The sequence below is a fragment of the Strix uralensis genome, chromosome 7 (assembly GCF_047716275.1).
Source record: "Strix uralensis isolate ZFMK-TIS-50842 chromosome 7, bStrUra1, whole genome shotgun sequence".
NCBI classification, from domain to species: Eukaryota; Metazoa; Chordata; class Aves; order Strigiformes; family Strigidae; genus Strix; species Strix uralensis.
In genome coordinates, this window is record NC_133978.1 from 39,920,134 (window position 1) to 39,941,952 (window position 21,819).

Genomic DNA, 21,819 nt, shown 5'->3' on the forward strand with positions numbered 1-21,819 from the left:
AAGATGTCATGAGAGGCATGAGAATTCCTGAGTTGAGAAACAGTATCCCTGTCCCTTTCTGAGGATTTCAGTAGCATTCTTGTTTAATCAGTGCTTTTCACCACAGCACGGAACTCGCTCAGCCCGGTTGCAGACCATGTAGTTTGTCTGTAGCGGCACTATCTTCACCATCGGTAGCATCGATGAGGATTATTAATTTCTGGATTTACTGAAGGGACCCCTGATTTGAAGCGGCAAATCAGACCGGCTGGACGAGCCCTTGCACGAAATGCCCGCCGCTGCCTGGGCTGAATGTGCACCGCAGCGGGGAGAGACACCCGAGCTAAACGCTGAACAAGTTGATATGTCGACGTAGCACGATGCAGCAGAAATACTGGCTCAAGTCCTGGACATCTTTTTAGAGTTAATTAGCTGGAGCAGACCACTGCACCAACGAATGCATGCTGCTGCGGCGGCGGCCGGAGCACCTTATTTGCGCCAGCTTTGCTGTCTTTGCACGGGGATCTGCTGATAGAGCCTGATAGCGGGTAGGAAAGTCCTTACGGACCCAGCTGTCATGTAAACATCAGTGTAGAAGCGTGGAGATGAACTCACAGAAATCCTCGCCTCTTAAATTGCAGTTTAGCTGTGCAGGACTGGATCAGAGGAGTGTTCAACAAATCAGACAGTCAGCAGAGGGCAGCTAAGTTGCTCTCCCTGTCTGCTACCTGTCCAGGTACTCTGCTTGCCCTCTTCCCTTTTTGCAGGCTTACTGCTGGTCCCTAGGAGAGGGTGCCCAGGGGGATGCTTTCACTCTGCCACCCCGGGGACAGGGGCTGCGTGCTCCCTGCAGCACCCCAAGGAGCGAGCTGATGGCACAGTTTCGGTCGCAGTTGATGATCTCTCTGGGTCTTTTACAAGAGAATTTTTTTTTTCCAAAGAAATAGGTGGGAAGAACTTAAGTATCAGCTTGCTTGTCAATACAACAACAAACACCACGCTGCTTTTTCTTTTGCTCCTGTTCTTTCCAGCAGTGCTGACTTGCTGTATTCCAGGACGTCTGTGGTTTTCTCTGTACCAAAATAAATTTGTTCTTGGCCGCAGCCTGTACACAGACATGGGTAAAATTACATGGTATGGTGACCACGTTTTACATACATATCCTACTTCAGCAGAAGCACGCAGATCAGTGGTAGTAGATGCTGTTACTTTTTCACAGGGCTGAAGATGTGAGCTGTGCAGACTACATCCCAGGACCGTGGTTGTTAGAAGAAAATACTATTGCTAGATGACCTTAGTGACTTGAAAGGAAAAACCCTCTGACAGAAGAAGCAGTTAAAACAACATCATTACCTTCCCTATAATTACATTTAGAGGCTGTTATCCCAGGGCTGATTATTCTTGCACAGCATTATGCATATGTCCCATTTATAAAGCTAGGCAACTGTACAGCATTTTCCTGTCAATTTTTAGAGAATTAGAAAGGACTTTTCTGTTGCAGACCAGATTGCTGCTTGTCCTTCACACACATGTAACTGCTGACACCGTTGGTGTACATAGGGATATTTTAAATCATGGTTTGTGAAAATAACATGTTTCCTGATTATCATGTTTCATGTTACTGTAAAAGCATATAGAAGTAAACACACGGGGAAAATGGAAACACTTCATCATCCCATTTGCCAATTTTTCATCCTTTAAAAAAAAATCGCTGAGTGCAACTGTTGCATAATGAAAAGTAGTGTCAAAACCATGCTTGAGAAAGGAGAGAGAGGTCTGACTTCAACCTGGAAAGATGCAAAGAGAAAAATGACAATTCGTTATTCTTTTTTTAGATTACAAACTTATTTCTCTCTATGGAGGGTCCTACCTTCCCAACTGCCTTTTTCTCCAGGTGTTTGTCAAGGACAGAGCACTGCTCAGGGCTGTGGGGGTTCGTTCCTCTAACACAGGCAGGTGTGAGGATGGAAGTTCTGCCTTGGACTTCTGAAGTGAGTGGTAAAATCATCAGGTTGTATTTGAGAGCAGGGAGATGTATTTTTTTAGCGGTGTTCTCTGGGGAGAAGTATGGTAGGGGGTCCTTCTTCCACACTGCTAATTTCATACTAAATTTACGTATTTATAAATGTTAATCTTCTTACAGAGCCTGGTATTACAGACTTCAGGTTTTGCTTGATTTTTTTTTTTTTTTTTTTTTTTCTTACATTCAGCTTCTGGGAGAGCGTGAGCAGAGAGGGCATGGCTGAAGGACTGAGATGCCGGTACTGCGCTGGCGTGGGAGCGTCAGCCCGTGCCCTCCTGGATGGCAGCCCAGGGCATGTCATTACAGCTGCGGGGGTTTTGGCTGGAGGACTGCTCCCAGGGAACGCTGTGCTGGGGGGAGAGGTGTGCGTTGAGCAGGTGTTTTGTACGATTATGCTCCGCTAGAACGTGCGGGTCCTACAGAGTAATGTTAAAATGTAATTTTTCTGGAACAGCCTATGAAGTACTTGTCAGTCTTTGAGGAAACAAGCTCAAATCCAGCTCAGGGGAAAGCATGTTGCAGCCAGAGCTTGCGTTACCTGCCAGGTGTTTTAGCGAGCGCCAGCGTGGGAAAGATGATAACCAACACCAAAGTCATTTGCAAAATCAGCGTGAAAGCGCCTATACACTTACCTAGTTTTAAGTGTGTACTGTATGCTGAGGTGCAGGTTCAGGAATGAGTTCAGGGCCCTCTCAGGAGGGAAAAGCCAAGGAAAGCACTGGGTGAGTGATGGGCTGGCGATGGCGACTGCCTTGAGCTGAGCCTAGCCGAAGGGTGAGGGTCACTGCGCCGAGCTGCTGATGTGAGCTCCCTCTCAGGAGGGTGTTACCACTCGGTACCTTCCCTGCAGGGCCTGCTATTGGATCTAGATTAAATAACTTTTATTAGGAGGGGTAATTTAAGTGCTGACACTAAATACCTGAGTTAGGTTACTAGGGATGTACGTAATTGTTTAGGACTAGCCTAATTTGTCACAAAACTTTACCACCCTCCTTTTTAAGTGAAGGAAGAGTGGAGTTTACTTGATTTGAAACATGGAGGCGTGGATGATGTTGTGCCTTTTCTCTCTGCAGTCATTTGGGACCAATGCTATCATTCTATCTTGGCTACAAGAAAATATTTTTACGTCGCTGAATCTTTATTCACGTTAATTAGGTCTTTATTTTCACTCCTTTATATGATAGCTGCCTGGCTTTCCACGCTAAATCTGTTATTTATTTACTTGAACCTGCTATTGGAAGAAAAATGGAGGAATGTTAAATATGTTCCTGTCTTCCAGCTGAGGTGAATGCAAACTTGGCTTGAATTTCAAACAGGTCCTCATGCAATCAAATCCTTAGAGGTGCTCCTTGCTTTGAGGAAGGGTATAATCTACTTGGCTGTGATGACAAAGAAATAAGGTTTCTCGAAGTCATGTTAGGCAGAAATTTGAGAGATTTAATTTAGTGTCTTGCTCCATGATAAGTTTTTCCATGGGCTTGGACAATTCATTTGAGACTATGCTTATGTCTGTTCTTTATCTGTAAAGTGCGAGTAATTGCACATCTGTTAACTTGGAGGAACATTTTGAAGATAAAGTGGGTTTAAGATTATGTGTATAATACCCATAATACCTGCGTGCAGCTAAAATATTAAATAGCTGATTAAGTGAACTGCTATTTATTATATTTCTGCTCCAAGAAGGAAAATGCTGAGTAACCTCATTAGCTATGATAGTTATTTCTGTACTTCGTTGGGATAAGTATGAGCAGGATTTAGACCTCTCTCTCTTAAGTTCCCTTTGTACAGGTTATTGGAAGAAAAATATGACAGCAGGTCTTACAAGCTAAAGCTGAGATTTTGAGTTCCAGTTGAATGCTGTCTCATTAGAAATCCCAATTGCTGTAGATGTTGGTTTATCATTCATACCAAGAAAGAAGTCCTAATTTTATTGGGATAGGAGGGTTTTTTTACATATTTTCACTGTGTTTATAGTTCAGAAAAGTTCATTTTTCATATACAAATGTTTTTGGGAAGGGAACTAAACCGATGATTGGAAAATGCTTGTTTCTTATTCTGTGGATGGGGATTATGAAAACTAGTCCCTTGTGGTGTGTACGAGCGGTGGAATCACTTGCCTAATAAAGATGTTCTCAATAGATGCAGAATTCTGCACTGGTTAAATTATCATGCAGCCTGTACAGTTAGGAAATAAATGAGGGTCTGGGAGACCATGATGTATGATACCCTAAATGGCTGCATTTTGTTCATATTTGAAAGGCAGTTTAGCTTGTCGTCATTACTGATGATTTGTGCTTTTATAGCCCTTCTTTTTGCATTTCAGAAATCCTTTGTGCCCATCTGAATAATAAATCACCGTGTTTGATTTGCTCAGTAAGAGCAAATGTGAAATTACATTCTTATTAAGATGTCTTGAGAAACTCTAAGTGTGGGTGAAATTCTTTAAAGGAAAATTATGCCAACTTTGTTACTATTTTGTTTTGTCTTGTTTATTTTATTAGCTTTCCAAATCCCAGGGATATATCTCCAACTTCTTTATGGCTGAGGGAGAAATACTGCCCTGTTTAAAAATAAAAAATCTGATCATACTTTTGCCTTCAAACAAACGGTTTCAGATTTAAGCACCTAATGAAATCTGGAACGAGCATGAATTCCATCTTGGAATTCAAGTTATGGACAAAAGAAAGGCAAATGTAACAAATAATGGGGATACTTTTCATCTGCTTCGTATTTGCACTTTGGTGGAATAATATATTATTTATACAACATTGATTTCATTAGGAGGAGGATTTGATGCAACTTTTCTGTCAAACTGGAGATCTGTTAAATGTTAGAAGGTGATGTAAACTCTGACATCCTCAGTAAGGTTTTCTTGATTGAAATATTGAACTATTTAAAATTTCAATATAGCATAATAACACAGGTTTTTATGTGCTTTTACATGTTGCCTTAAAGTTTGAAGGCCAGACAGCAGTCTGATGCTGATGCATAATACCTAACAGAAAAAAAGCAAGCTAAAATAAAATGTGTGAAACAAGTGAAAAATGAAAATAATACCAAATTATGTAAGAGAGAGAAAAGTGAACACTGCAAATAGAAGTAGATTGAATGCACCGTTTCTGTCAGTGCTCTGAGTCTAAAACAAAATTAAGTATTTTGGCCATAATGTTCAGAAATGAACACTTTGGTGTAGTTTCCAAAATACATATGCAGGCACCAAAATAAAATTGCCCTCAGTAGTTTTGATACCTGGCAAAGGAATGGTGGCAGTGAATAAAAATGGATATAAAGAGGCAGGTTGCAACATCACGAGTATCCCAAAGCTTTAACCATATGCTCACAATTAAAAGCTCCTACTCCCTTGTTTAATGAGGGGCATGTTGGAAAGGTCTAGTGGTAAGAATGTGATGGCCACCACAAATTTTAAAAAGTGTTATACAGATTTAAAAAAGAGAATTTCACAGCCCGTTCACTGCTCTGGGAGGGCAAAACTTCTGTATGGTCTTGGTCAATATGGCCTTTCTCGAACAGTTCCTTACTGCATAATGAGTAACTAAATAGCAGGGTCTGATTTGGGATTTCTTTAAACATATTTTTGTATCCACCATATATTTCTTGAAAACAATAAATGTTCATGTCATAATGGGGCTTGCAAACTAGCATAGTAGCATGCTTCCGTGGTCCAACATTTCTTAAAAAAATCAAACCAAAACAGTAACGTTATTTAAAATGAAAAAACGGGTAGAAGCTGTTAGAAACCTCACTTTTTAATACAGTATCTGATAGTAGCAGATCGCATTAGAAGACTGGAAAGAACTGAGGCCGAGCAAAATATTCATATCTGTATTGTTGCTAATACTAATGTCAGATATTTGTATAGGAAAATAATATGTTAAGCTTTGAGTAGTGCCAGTGCTCCAGCTAATTTTTTATTTATTTTTAAAAATAAAGTAACCTAGGAATTTGAGTATTTGCAAATAAGGGTATGTTAAATTTATGATTGACTGTACAGAGACTTAATTCTTTTATGTATTAAAATGTATGTGACTAAGTTTTACCTTTAGAAAGGAATATAAGAGGTTACTTTTTAAAGCCTGAAAATCTTAAGAGCACAAAATATTTAAATATGTTGTGTTATGCAGCAGCCTGATGATAAGTATGGGAAGCCTGATAATGACATTAAATGGGTTTATGATTGACAGCGGAGGCTAAGTGAAGTCCTTCTTAATCCTAGGTCTGCGGCTCTCCAAAATACAATACGATAAAAATGTCTCTGTCCTTTATAAAACATGATTTCTGGGATACTGTATTAAAAGTAGCACCGCATTTTGATTTTCTTCAATTTTTAAACAAGTTCAGCATTTTAAATATTAATACTTCACAGCAGTTGAGGAGCATAATTAGCACACGCTTTAAACCAGAGGGGTGTCAGTCAGTATTGTGGTAAAGCCCAGTAACTAAAGTCGCTCTTGGGGACGAGGGCGCATGTGCTGGGGTGGGTGCAGGCCTGGCCGTCAGCCAGGGCTTGTAGGCAGAGGCCGCTAACGGGCTCAGCAGAGTTTTCCGTTGGGTTTAGCGCCTTGGGCTGCTCTGAGCGGGGCTGCTCTGCAGGCCAAGGCCGTGCTGGGGGATGGAGACTGGCAGTAGATGTGCAGAGTTCGTGGTCATGGAAGGTGGGCTTTGGGAAGAGATGGCGAGGTGATTGAGTAACTTTTCCTGGAAGTTCTGTGTGCTTATAACTCAGAAATCTCTGAAAACCCAGAAGTAAATTTATATTTTTTACTAATACGGTGGTGCCTCCTCAATTTACTTCTAAGAATTCAAAGTAGTACCCTAATATTTGAGTGTTTCCAGATCCTTCCCTTCCCTGCGGCCCTGCCGCCGCTTCTGCCCAAGCCTTGATGGGGAACTTTGTTGGCTGGGGAGCTGGAGTGATTGCTTCTTGTCTCCAAATGTTACTCATTCAAAAACCATCTTGTCACAGAGTTTGTGCAGTCCCTTGCTGGACCTGCTTTTGCTGCCCGCCTCTGCGACCTGTAGCCACAACTTCCATCACTTACTGTGTTTAAAACATAGATGCCTAAATTAAAAATACCGTCTCATATTTACTTGAAATTCATCTCCTATTAGCTTCAGCAGCTGCCTCCTGGTTCTAATACTGAGAAATTTGTGAGAAACAGCTGTGCACTCATTTCAACCACCACCTCTGTGAAACTGGAAACCTCAAGTCATGTAAATCCCTCCTCTGTCTTCTTGGAGGGTTCTGGGACTTTGTAGGCCCTCAGGAGAGAACTTCTCCATCCCTTTGTCACAGAATCACAGACTGGTTTGGGTTGGAAGGGATCGTGAAGCCCATCCGGTCCCAATCCCCTGCCATGGGCAGGGACACCTTCCACTAGCCCAGGTTGCCCAAAGCCCCGTCCAACCTGGCCTTGAACCCTTCCAGGGAGGGGGCAGCCACAGCTTCTCTGGGGAACCTGTGCCAGTGTCTCACTGCCCTCACAGTAAGGAATTCCTTCCTTAGATCTGATTTGAATCTACCCTCTTACAGCTGAAAACCATTCCCCCTCGTCCTGTCACTACAGACCCTGGTCAAAGTCTCTCTCCATCTTTCTTATAAGCCCCCATTAATTGTTGAAAGTCTGCAAGAAGGTCTCCCCAGAGCCTTCTCTTCTCCAGGCTGTCATTTTGGTTGCCCTTCCCTGTACCTTCTCCAATCTGTTATGTCTCCCTGAGCTATGAAGGCTGTATTTATTTATTGAATTCAGTTTTACTTCTCTGTGAGGTGATATAAATCAAAGATTTCATTGAAGGATAGTAGTAAGCATCACGGGAACTTTATTTGTGAGCTAAGTTTTTACTCAAGATGATGAGCTGGGATGACGAGCTAATGAGGTTTGGTTTGATGTATAATTTTGTTATTTTGCATCAATTACCAGATGACAGATAGGCTCTGCAGCAATTGATTATCTAAATAAGGGCCTTGATATCCTGTGGGAAAGCTTCTGGGGACTTATGGTGATACTAAACGGACAGAGAGCGACCTCCTGTAAGGTGACACATCATGTCGCTGACGTTTTTGGTGACCGGCACGAGGGATACTGGTTCTTAAGAGGAGGGGAAAAAAAGGGCGAGTTAGTCCTATGTGCTTGGAGAGTTTCGTGGAGGAAAGGGGGACTGCCTTGCTGTGAACTGGATGTGCGTGTGGCGTGGCCTCCGTGAGAGAGCTGCAGCATCCCCCATCCCGTCGAGGGTTTGGGTTTCTCTTGGGGCAGCTTTTCTGTTTTCACAGATCTCTGCGGTTTTTGCAGGTGTTTCTGTCCTTTTCTCTATCAAAATTAGTGAAGGATTGTACCCCTTGCTCTTGTCACTATATTCCATTGGAGATCATTTAGAAGAGAATTTATAATGTGGGTTTTTTCATAGCATTTTAATTAAACAAAGTTGAACTTGAAAATATCTTGTTTGGTTTTGGGTTTGTGTTTTTTTATGAAAGCTTTTTAATTTTAGGTGTTGCTAGCAAAAACTAAAAGGTGAAGATTCCTGGCTAGAAAAAACCCAGTAACTGGACAAAGCAGAGTGGTCGTACGTGTTAATTTTTCCAATTAATAAGGAAAAAAAAAAAGTCTTAATAATTCACAGGGATGCAATGAATATTTTCCTTTTATTTATGCATATTTATCGCTTGGCTTGAATTGTAAACATATTAATTCCTGCCTAACAGTTAATGACTTTGGGTAATGTTTAGACTCTCTTTATGCAGAAATTGTCCATATACCTCAGAGTTACTTATAAGAATAGACTTAATCAAATCTACTTCCTTAGCCCCCAAAGACATTTTGTCTTACTCCAAGTAGTTTTTCTAAAGTATTTTTAAAGCACTCTTTTTTTTTTTTCTTCTTAAATCCTTAAATTTACTTCCTCAACAGATAATGAGTATTTTCAGCAATACCAGCAGAAGGTACTTATTGTTTTCAAGACTTATTTTTGCCAAATGTCAAGAGTGGGTTGAGTGTTGAAGGCTCTGCCACAACTCAGAGTTGGTTTATTTTTCTGCTGTGGTTTAAAATGTTATGCCCCAAAAGGAAGGAGTTTTGGTGGTATTAAATCCATGGACATTGTGTCAGGAAAAATACTTTCAAAATAATGATACTATTGCATTCAAGTAGGAATGAAACATTGCACTCGTGTTTTGAGACAGGCGCTGGGATTAATTGGGATATTTGAGATCTCTCAAGTATTTTCCCTTCTCCTATTTTTCATATTTTTAGTATATCTAAGTAGTATTGTAACATATAGAAATACAGTGCCATATTTGTATTCTACGATATTTTAATGATAGGGTAGTTCTATTATTTTTAAGTACTGGAAAAGACAATGGGTGGCAAACATGGTCATATCCGTATCAGGAATAAATGGGTTATGTTGATATACCAGATTGTTTTTAGTGGAACATAAAACCCAAGAACTTTTCTTAGGAGAATAACAGAATTACCCTAGCTTCCTATAATGATTCATGGTTAATTTAGGTAAACCATGGGATTCAAACAGGGGAGTGAAAATCTCGCAGCACTGCCCCCGTGCAGCCCTCCTCCCACTCCCGCAACTTTAGTGACCATCTGTGTTTTCAGGATTGTTCCTTGCAAAGGAATAAGTTGATCTGCTTCAAAAATATTATTGATATCCAAACACTAACACGGTTCAAGCTTTCCAAAATAATCCAGGGTTTAGTAGGACTGAAGTGGGCGTGTTTGTGATTTGGGAATGGAGGGTTTTCAATAGATAAGCCTTTTTTTTACACGTACACACTTGAGTGGGATAATTTTGTTGATACTGCTTGCAATTTACTTTTTGAGAATTATTTTTAAAAGATCTGAAGAAAAAATGAGCTTGCACTTTTCTGAACTAGTGAAGGCCATGCAGTATTTTGCACAGATCTGAGCATGCAAAGGCAGGAAAAGTATAATTGGTGTCTAACTCCTTCTCTGCATCCCTTGAGATTTCTGTGGCAATGTGGAGGGACTTTTTAGCATTCAGTGTAGAGAAAAATGTTCCAAACGAAAGCTAATTTTTGTCTTTGAATGGACTTGGGGACCGGACAGCTGTATACGTGTGCATGAGTTGAATGCATCTTCAGACTCTTAATACGTTTTCCATCTCAGTAGTGAAACTCTTCCACTGAGAATCTCTTACTCTTTGCTTCCAGTGGTGCTCTCCCTGGTGTCATTTTGCTAGCTTTCATAAGGACATAGTCCTTAAACCTTCCTCTTCAACATTTACACGCTCAGTGCTTTTATCCACAAATTTTGTGTGTGGTTTTTTTTTTTTTTTTTTTTTTTCTCTCACTGTTTGAACGTCTGAGCTGTCTCAGCCTTGATCCAAGTTCATCAGTTTCAACTTCCAGGTTTTCTTTTATGGGCTTAAAGGCAAAAATACTGGTGATATTTATATGAAGTACACAGAGCTGGGTCCACTGGGATTGGGGAGTGTGCAAAGCAGCAAAGAAGGGAAGAGAAGCAGACCCACAGTTTTCAGTAACATCTCATGAATATATAAGAGGAGTGGAACCGGACTCAAACACAAGTCTAAAAATTGGAAGCTGCAGCCCATCTTTGGCCTAGTTACCATCTCCTTTGTTCCGAGCAGAAGTGAGCGGGGTGCTGAGATGGTGCAGGTTGCTCCAATGTTCCCGGCTTTACTGAGCTGTGACAGCTTGCAGTCTGTGATATGAAAAAACTACACGTTTTTTTTTTTTTTTTTCTGCCCTCAGCTTTGTTGCTGTATTATAGCTATATGAAGAAGCGTTATGCGCATAAATGCGTGGATTATCATGAAAATTTTAATTAAATGACTGAATAATAACTAAAGATGGCAAGGGAGGCAGTGTTGCTAAATTAAATTCATTCCATATAGCTTTTGCTCTAGCCTGTGCACTGGTTTTAGTTTTACTTATTCTTGCTTAATATTTCTTACATATTTTGAATATATATCAAAGCAGCTGCTTTCCTTCAGTCGTGCTGGTTTGAACGTTCTTCGCCTTGACAGAGACATTCTAGGCCTCCACGACTGGGGTGGGAGATCCTGGGTGAGTCCAGGCAAGGAGCTGAACGTCAGAAAACATAAAAGAGGTTCAGCTTAGTCGGGTTGTTACTGCTCAGCTGGCAGTCGGGGAGGAAAAAAGGAGGAATGTGCACCCCGGGCTGCTCGTGTGCGCTCGCCCCGAGCGGTGTAGGGGGGACGCAGCCTGTAAGGGCTGAGCTGGGTGGAGAAACCAGCCCCTTCCCCCAGTCCCTGCGCCTGCTCCTCTGCCACCACCGCAGCAAGAGGGGTGGATTTGTACTTCCAAATGTTTTAAGTCACTGATTTTAATCTTGTTTTGGGTTTAATTTTAATTGCTTTTTCAAAGGGAGATTAATTCTCCTTTAGGTGTGGATATGTAATTAAAAAAGATCTCCTGACTTAAGTTGCTTTTGTTAACCACATGCATAGGCTGTACGTACGTGAAAGCAATTACATAGTAGAATATACATCTAATCCTATTCTTCATGTTTAAGTGTTATTGTGTTAGAAAATGATAAATGACTTCTTATTTGTGAGGGGATTTACTTTCTTCCCTTATGATTTCTGCCAAGACGATGTTGGAAGGAAAATGAAATTCAATTATAAATCAAAATTTATTTCAGTGGTGGAAAACTAGCACTTAAAAATGCTTTGTTATTTCTTGAATATATTGAGTGTTGGATATCATAAGGAAAATTACCAAAACATGTTTTGCACTTTAATCATAGTGAGTTATTCAATACAGAAGGTATTCCCCTAAAATGCTTTTGGTGGTTTTTGGTAGGCCTGCAAGCATAGAGAAACCTGAATTAGCTTCATCTGGAACCAGTAGAGCTTTATGAGCAAATATTCCCTCCTGGCCCTGTGCTTATTGCTGCCATGCCAGGCTAACTAGCAGGGGGGGAGCAGTATGCAGGCACTGGGGTGCTGCCTGCAGGTCTCAGGGTACCTGGCTGTTACCAGATGGTCACTGGATGCAGAGGAGCTCTGTCCTTCAGGAGCTGGGAAACAGTCCCACATCTTGGCTTTTCCATGGAATGGAAAAGGGAAAGGAGATGTCCTGGGTTTAAAACGTTTAAAACTTCCAAGTATATGTTATGATCTGAAATAAATAGAGTAAACTTCATTTAAAAATAAAAAGAAAAAAAATCTGTGTGCTTGCAGAAGAAACTCCTGTCTTCATAACCTGGTTTAATTACTTTGAAAAAATGTACATGCAGGTGCTGGCCAGTTGCTCGCTTCAGTTCTGGGGTTTGGCTTCCTTAAAATAGGGTTTTCAAATTTTAATTACTCCAACCGATTAGTTCTTTCAGTCATCATGCTTTTCATGTATTCTGAATACTTTTTAAAGAAATGGATTTCAATTTAATGCTTTTTGGATTCAGCCTTTTTATTCACATGAGATAGCGCTGCTCCCATCTACTGTTTATTCTTACCCTGAGAACTGTCAGGAAGGGTTGAAAGCAGAAATCGCCTCCCGCTGTCCTCTCTGTCCATAGCTCAGTAAGTGCTCTTGTCTTCACAACGTCTGCTGCCTTATTTTTCCATGCTGCATCCTGCTCCTTAAACGGAGTGTGACTCCTTGGGCCTTACGGCAAGGCAGAGGTGTCCCTGCACCTACCCAAAAACTGAGCAGGTCTGAGAGAGGATTGTGTAGCTCGGGCTCTGTGTTCCCACACGGGCTCTGTGGTGTTCCTACCAGGTGTTTCCTGTTTCCTTTTGTGCTGTTGAATGTTGTGATCGACCCCAAATCAGAAAAAAAAAAAAAAAAGCTGAGTTTCTCCTCAACCTAGCTGATAGTTTCCTTTTGTTCTGCTGGTGGTGGATTTCTGCTGAGTTTAGGTGCGCTGATTTCTGCCTTGGGAAAAGGATGAAGAGCTATCAGTAGCATCCTATTGGAGCATATTATGTAGAACCTTTTGGTCATAGTTCCAAATAGTAACAAAAAAGAGTTTTAATTAATTTAGTTTTCCACAACAGAAAAGCTCAGCTCTTTTTGCTTAGATTGCGTATTACAGATTGATTTCATATTCTTTTCATGAAGTATCTTTGAGCTTTGAAGCTCTTCTTGATACTGTACATTGTTTAGCAATAGGTTGTCTGACAGAATCCCCCAAAGTATTCTGAGTTACTGTGAGTTTAATAAGAAATAAAATTCAAATTTAATAATGTTACAGGGAAGAATTGTGTTATTCTCTGAGACACAACCCACAGATTATCACTTTCAGGTTCCGCAGATGAGTCCTCCTCTGTTTCCTTGAACTAAATGCAAAGTGCTAAATAGATCTGTGTTCCTTGATAGTGTACCCTCATGAAATAGAGATATGACTACTTCTCAAAATATCCATAGATAGCCTCCCACACTGCCAGTTAAAAAATATTTAAATCTGAACTTCTTGCTTTTTGTTGTCTAAAGGAAACACTACTGAGTTTTTCCTCTGCTCCTGGCAAACCTTGTGCACTTTTTACAAAATCTAACAACCTGAAGAACTTAAGGACAAAGTAAGATTGCCTGTACTAGAAGGAACCTATGTATACATCAGACATAGAGAAAACTTTCTTGTGGACAATTCCTGTAGGATAATGGCGGCAATGTTCCCGTCTGTCCCCGCGGCAGAGGTGGATGTCTGCTCACAGCTCTGCGATGGTCTCGCGTGGGACCCCGTGCAAATTGCATCTGCTCACTGTGCTGCTGGTTTTGTAGCTCTGTAATGGAAATAATGGGCTTTCTCATTCCTCGGGTGAATCGTATGCAAACTTATGAATGAAAGTTGCAACATGTGCATCAGCAGGAGCTGTGCTCCTCCGGGCCCCATCCTTGCATCTGTCCTGGAGGAGTGTGGGTGTGATTTGGGAGCCAAGTGCCAAGGGAAGAGGCGAGTAAGGTGAGGATATTCCTGGAGGCAGAGAAGAACAATTTCACTTCTGTGAAATCCTGTTTGCTACTACTAGGTATTAACCTTTTCAGCTCCTCTTATCTGTCAGTATTGATACAGAAAGTCTAACTTAAAATGTAACCTGTTTGGGAATTGTATTTCTCTTATTTACCATATTGGTACATGGATTTGTATAGATACTATTAACTTTGCTACTATACTGTGAAATACCACAGAAAATTGAACTTAAGCTTAGAAAAATCGTAATAAAGGACCAGACTGTTATCAGCAGTGCTATCTTTCTCTATTTAATCAGTTTTCCTGCTCTTTGGGGAGGAGGGAATGAGAATGTTGCCTATAATGGAGTTTTCATTTTGATAACATGCAAATGTGAAAAGAACTCTTTATTTTTAACACTGACTTCCTTGCAGTAATTCCTGTCTGCAAGGACTGTGTAACCTTCTACAGCACTGAGAGCTGAGAAGTACAGCACAAGATCAGGGACTACCTTCCCCATAAACCTCTTTCCATATCCACTCTCTGTTCCATCCCAAAAACTTCTGAACAGAAGCTGCAGCGGTATGGTGTGATGATTTATTTGGTTACAAACCAAAGGCAGAAATTACTTGAAAAATGCAAAACCATCCCCAAAGAGACCTCTTCTTGCAAGTTGCTTTTTTAATCCAAGGATATCTAAACTGAATGTTTCTATCAATGAAATTTAGATTGCACGTATTTGTGATCTTTCTTTCAAGCTTCTTGAGCCCCTTAATAAACCAATTGCTAAATGTTTTATGTCACAGAATCACAGAATCATCCAGGTTGGAAAAGACCTTGAAGCTCCTCCAGTCCAACCATGAACCTCACACTGACCGTTCCCAACTCCACCAGATCCCTCAGCGCTGGGTCAACCCGACTCTTCAACCCCTCCAGGGGTGGGGACTCCCCGCCTGCCCTGGGCAGCCCATTCCAACGCCCAACAACCCCTTCTGGAAAGAAATACTTCCTAAGAGCCAGTCTGGCCCTGCCCTGGCGCAGCTTGAGGCCATTCCCTCTTGTCCTGGCACTTGTTCCTTGGCTCAAGAGACTCATCCCCCCTCTCTGCACCCTCCTTTCAGGGAGTTGTAGAGGGCCATGAGGTCTCCCCTCAGCCTCCTCTTCTCCAGACTAAACCCCCCCAGTTCCCTCAGCTGCTCCCCATCAGACCTGTGCTCCAGACCCTGCACCAGTTCCGTTGCCCTTCCCTGGACACGCTCGAGTCATTCAATGGCCTTTCATTGTCTCTCTAGCTGGTGCCGATGCAGCAGCGTGGGCCACGTGATTAAAACCAGACCTCTCTGGTCGGTGAGGATGCTGCAAGGAGAAGACACTCTCCTGCACTGGTTATACGTGTGTCTGCGTCTCGGCCGTATTATCCTCTCGCTTCAGTTTTATTTTATCTCTTTGGTGACTTCTGTTTGCTCCAGAGAAAGTTCAGCTTTTGTTCCTTGTCATTTATCTGACACTGAGTGCTGGAACAGATAGGTCTTTCATTTTGTGAGTGCTTCAGAGGATGATAATAATAATTATAGTTAAATTAGCTTCCTAACAATAATGTGAAGAAAGTAAAACATAATTTTGTGTTGGGAAATCTGTAATAAACAAGATGAAAGGCTTTCCCTGGGGCGAGGAAGGCAGTTAGTCTGAGGTTCATATTAGCATCGGGAACTTTGTTATTCCCATGTTAAGTCTGTACCAAGACGACTGCACTGTCTCTTCGTGCCGCATGTGAGCGTGCACCCACTTGTGTGGGCTGTTGGGTCGTGTATCTGTCGCTCCTCCTCGATGCTGGGGACAGGGAGAGATGGAGGCCTCACTGAGGTGTTTTGGTATGAGTAATTCCCCAAATGCTGAAAACGGTTGAGGATTTTAGAAAAGATGAATGTGCATGTTTATGAATACGTCTGTTCACTTAGTGTAACTCCAAGCCCCAAATCAGTAGCAGATAATGGTGCTGGGACTGAAATTGGAGAGCAGAGATTTCCAGTGTGTGTGTGAACTTTGGAGATAGGTTATCTCCAGTCAGGTTTCATTACATGGAAGAAAATTCCAGTGTACAAGAGAGATCGATACAAGTAAACAAGATCTTTCCACAGAGAGATGCCGTTAAATGACAGGGTGGGTTGAGTTGTCAAGGAAGAGGGTCAGAGCAATGTTGATCACTGACACAGAGGATGAGCGGGGGAGCTAAGAGGAGCCCACGGGAAGGAAAGTCCCATGGGAAGGGGCACCCAGAGGTACTCACCACCACTCTCTGAGCCCCCCAAAAGGGCTGGTATGTGCGGTAAGGAGGCCAAGCAGTGCGTGCTGGAGTGGGATTAAAAACTCTCTGGCCGTGCAGTGGGGTAGGACGGCTGCTCATTACTTATGATGGGATCGTCAGCTGCATTAAGTAATCCAGGTGAGCAGCTGGAGCAGTAACAGCAAAACTGGCAAAACATTAAACACATTTGGGGACAGTGGGTAAATCTGAAACTAAGCGGTACCAGTCCAAATTCCTCTGTCTCTTTAGATGGTGTGAAAAAGTCGGTGTACATCTCGCTGCTGTGAGTTTGAAGTGTTGAAGCTTTACTCAAAGGTTGCTCCTCTGCATCAGGCTCTGTGGAAACCATTCCTCAAATAGGGACTGATGCGGGGCACACCAGCTCTTGTTTGTTCTGCGCCTCCTTCCTTGTCCTTCCCGATGTGTCCTGATATCACACGAGTTGTATGAAAGTCTTTCAGTGCCAACCAGTGATAACTACAGTAAAAGTAAGTCATTCTAGATCCCAGAATGGTTCTAGTTCCATATTCAGTACTGCATGTGTGCAAAATTGTTTAAAAACATATTTGGTGTAGCTTTTCCTTATTCTTTTAAATTTTTTTTACTGTTTGAGTACTGGCCATACCCATAAATACTGTTCCTTTCTGTATTTTATTACTTGTGTTTATAATTTTATTATTAGCATTAATAGAAGTGTAAACCAAGATACCTGAAACAGATTTATTGAGGGTAGTTCTCTTAGATTTTCAGGGAAATAATTTTTAGTGTAGCAGAGGGAGAAAAAAGGTGCAGGGAAAAGTAATTGCATTTAGAAAACCAAAAATAAATGGACTGACCTTCAGAAATCTTAAGCACGGTGATTTCCATTGAAGGGCATCCTGTTTAATACTGAGACTGTATAGGGCTTTTTAAAGTGAAGCATTTTTGGTTAAAATGGACTTCTTTGAAAAAGAGCCTTAGAAAAAATGATAAATGGTGTTGTTAAAATGTCTCATTAATTTTTTGCTTGCCTTTTACGAAAGTTAGTGCAAAGCGCTTTCAAACTAGGGAACACTTTGTGTGTATTCTCATTGTGCATATCATCGAGTTTCTAGTAAATAAGCCTTTACAAAATGAGTTTCAGCTGAGCTATTGTGATCTTGGGTTCTGGTTTTGATCTGTGTGAAGATCCTTTTTGCAGTTCTTGCCAGAGAGGTTTCCCTGTATTCAGAGTTTGGTTTTTTTTTTCTCTGTTGTTTAGGAATATAGGATTTTCCTTCAAATGAAACAATAACCAGGGTTTTGCTTGTTCAGAGCTCATTCTGAAGCAGTAGATCAGAGCCTGTGGCAGTGTTACAGCACAGAAAGTTGTCAAAGGAGAGCTGGTTGGGTATTTTTACCTTGCTGGGGCTCACCAAGACTGGGAAGGAGGGGAGCCTGCAGGTCCGTCCCGGCAGAGTAAACGGAGAGCTGCCTCCAAAACAGGAGAAGGTGGCTGTAGGTTTGGTGGTCTTCTAGCAGTTGATAATTGAAAGAAGTTTGGAAACCTTTGGACAAAGGCTTCTTGCTAAGAACCAGCCTTAGTAAATAAAATACTTTCCCAAATAGATGTATAATTATGGTACTTCAGTATGACTTTTTTTCTCTGTAGTCCTCCAACTAGTCTTTTCAGTAAAACATGAATTAGGAAACTGAAAAACATACCTTTGTTGCATTTGTTTTGCATGCACAAAGCGATTTTGTTAATTGCAGGCACTTTTGTCGACTTAAAATATAGCTCAGGAAATTTTTGCTTACTGGTTTGCCACATAGGAGTCATGGTAAGCAGTTCCTGAAGGGCTCAGCATGGAACCAACCTCTCTCAAATGTTCTCTTTTATATAAAATGCCTAATTTGTGTTGCTTGTAAGAGCTTATGGATGCAGCAGTTCACACCAAGGGGGTTGGAAACTGCAGACAGGTTGGGGACTGCTCTGGCGTGCGAAGGGGTGAGTACGTGGGGCAGCGACAGAGGGGTTGGCAGATCCTGGTCTCCTGAAGGTGCAGGAGAGGTCCCCAAGATGGGGAAAATTGGCAGCTTGTGTCTTCTGTCAGCAAAAAGATGGTTCTGCCCTGCCTTCAGGGAGCGTTGGGGGGATCTAACAGCAGCTTCCCAGGCTGTCGAGGTGCCAGGGCCAGATTCTTCATTGCAGTTGACCTTCATCCTTGGAGGTTTCAAGATCCAACGGGTTGAAGCCCTGAGCAGGTGGGGGGAGAAGCCTCCAGAGGTTCCTCAGATAGCCTATAGCATTATCCCTGTGACTTGCTTCGCACACCCAAATGCTATTCTTCCATGCCCCACCTCTGAAAATGGAAAATTTCCTTATACCTCGTGCTCTTTTCTGGCAAATTAGCTCTTTTCCCATTATTTTGTATTTTGGAGCCAGTGTGCTCAGCTGGTCAACATTGAAGTCCTGTAAAAGATTTCCTTTTAAAACAAGTTTTCTATTGATTGGTAGAGATTGAACTGTCAGAGATCAAATCTGGACCTGTAAAATATGTTTTGAGGTAAAACAAGATATGCAAGACTAATTAAGGTAATGTTCAACCTACAAACTTCCGTATCAGTCTTCTGCATCCTGAATGGACCCACACTGGATCAGGTGGACCTACGTGAGGTTTTTGCTGCCTAGGCAAGCACTGAGCTGCTTAAATCAGATTGGGTAAAGAGGATGGCATGTCTTGTCCAGGAGCTCTGACAGCTGAGTTTGTCAGCTGAAGATACCTTAGTGAATCTTGATTTTCAGAAAGATGCCTTTGCAATAATGTTGGTGGCACCAAAAAAATACCCCAAACATTTATCGCTCCCATTATTGCAAATGTTAACTTCTGTTTCCAAAGGAAATAGACTCACATGTTTTATTCTTTCCATTTACTTGTGTTCAGGAAGGCAGGATTTGGCCTAAGGAAATCAAAAGTAGCATATACTCAGTAAGAAAAAAGTGATAAATGTTAACATTTTGCACTTGTTTACATTCTGCTGCTGTACCTGTGAAATAACTTCCTCTCTAAATGTGCTGCTGAATTTACTGTCAGATTTTCTATTACTGGAAATGAAATGTTTAGTTTAATACTATGAGAAATATATGTATGAATTTATATGCATATATATATGTAACTTTAGGGCTGGTTGCTTTGCTTTGTTTTTCTTCTTGTCCTCACTTGTATGACGGCAGGGGTGGATGCTGCTGGTGGAACCTTAAGGAGTCTGTGTCCAACTGTAGCCAATTCTCTTAACAGCAGTTACCAAAAAGTTGAAATTTGGGGTGTTTTAAAGATGGATTTTTATCTTGTGAGACCATAAGTGGTGACAATTTCATTCATGGCTTCTAGAAATGAAAACAACTGATCTTTATTTCTTTATTTGTTGCTAATGTATACAGAGTACATGTTGTAATCAAAGAGAAAAATACCTCATTTTTATATCCTTGCAAACTGTCTGGTAATTGTGATGCACTTAAACCCTTTTCAACAAAGTAAATTATGTGAAAATGTTGTGAAAACCAAAATGTAGTGAGAAGTTCATTCTGATGTTTTTGAGTGTTTTGCTCTTTTTTTTTTTTAATTATTTATCAATTTATTTATTTAGCTGTGTAGTCTTTTAAGGCCATGTGAGGAAAATTTTATTGAAAAATAAATGCAGCTTATGCTTTTTCATCTGTTCCTGATCATGGTATAATAGGGACATTATACTGAAACATCCCTTAATTTAGTGTAGCTTTGATTTCTCTTCTTTTAGATTTTTCTCACTATACATAAAGAGCTTAATGTTTCCAATGTAGAGATTTCCCTGGAAGAAAATGGACAAGACTATTTAAAATAAGATGTTTTACCCCTCAGGGAGAAAAGCATTGGCATGCGTAGTCTCTCCTGCAGGGAGTTCTCTTCTCATTCTGAAATTTATCAGTGTAAGTATTACTTGTGGGGATTATCTGATATTAAAATTTCCCTACCCGTATCTGCTAAAGGGCCATTTGAACATTTCTTATTTTATTGTAATTTAAGAAAATAAGTATTTTCTGAGCGTTCACGTGCCTCTTCAACTTTTCCTTCAGAACTGTATTCTACATGAATTATAAGTTTAAATTTTTGAATCGCGTGGTCATTTGTTTTTAATATAAAATGTTTTTTCTGAATAATAGTGCATTGTTTCCAAAGAAGAATCTTTGGTGTGGTGGGTTTTTCGGTTGTTTGGGTGTTTGTTTTTTTTTTTTTCCTTTTAATGGAGCTGAATTACCAGTCCTCCAGGATGGGAGCTGGATCTGGCTTCCCTTACGACAGCCTTGTGGATGTCCTGCATCCCATGATTTGAATTTGGGAATATTAAATTCCCACTTTCCTCAATCTACCTGCTTGAAAAGAAAGAATGAATCCAGCACCTCTGCTTTTGGGGTAGAAGATAAATTAATTGTATTAAACTGCTTACAGAGAGCATTGAATGCACTTCTTTAGTATGATATGGAGTAATTATCTTAGTCACTGTGTGACTACTTCATTTCTGATCTTTGCAAGTAAGGAAGGATGTGAAAGGCTTTCAGTATAAACCTTGACACTATTTCAGTGAATAAATAGCTAATAATTGCCCAGGGCAATGGCAAACCCCCTGTGTTGCCCTTGCAGTACTTGCTGTATAAACGTAGGTTTGCAATTACTCCTACAGTTAAAATTGAAATTGATTTTTTTAGAGAATTAAATACTTTTTTCCCCGTGTATTGCTTGGAGTGGTATGCTGCAAAAGATGACAATGGTCTCCGAATCCAACTAAAGATTAAAAATCAACTTAAGATTAAAATTTAATAACATTGTTAGCTATTGCTAAATAGTTAATAAACCATATTAAAAACACCTACAGTACGAATATTGCCTATAAATAATTACAAATTTTTATTAGCGTTGTAATTAAGAGTATGCTGGCTGCAAAGGATACCTCACTAAGTGCAAAGAAAATTATGAAAAGCATGCAGATGACTGGTAGCGTACTTTTTTCTAATATTAAATAGATTTTCCTAACCAGCAGGGGCTTGAACACTATTTAGCAGGTGGGGATCTGAAGATGAATGTTGTGGCAGGGACGTCTGCGTGTGTAATGCAAAGGAGGCTTAAAGGAACAATATTGTATCAGAGAAGGAACAGCTTTCTGTTATTACCAAGATAATACTAAGATGAGTATGAATCATTGTTTCATGTGGGGAAACAGGAAAAAAAGTTGATTAACTGGACAAGGACCCAGACCTGTTATGCTCGGCACCACTTTTGGGGCTCAGCACAAGCTGACTTGACTGACAACCTTTAGCAAGTTTCTGTAATTTTCTTTAACTAAAACTTAAATGCACTACAGAATCCCTTCATGTTCATGCTTCATTTGTATTTGCTAAGCTTGTTTATTTTTCTGTATTTATTTTTTTCTTCAGCAACTGTTCCAGGTTTTTAACAAGCTTTCATATTTTCCTTTTCACACTTTCACACAGAGGCAGAGCGTTTAACCACCAGTCATTAAACTTTCATGTGTCCTTTCTGATTCTCACCGTGCTAATTAAGAAGATACTCTTCTGTAATTATCTC

At 40.7% G+C, this 21,819-nt stretch overlaps 1 protein-coding gene across 4 annotated transcripts in view; it reads left to right on the top strand.

Moving 5' to 3' along the window:
* DOCK1 (dedicator of cytokinesis 1) overlaps positions 1-21,819 on the top strand; it is a 312,454-nt gene that overhangs the window by 154,189 nt on the left and 136,446 nt on the right. The gene's annotated exons all lie outside the window — the stretch shown is intronic.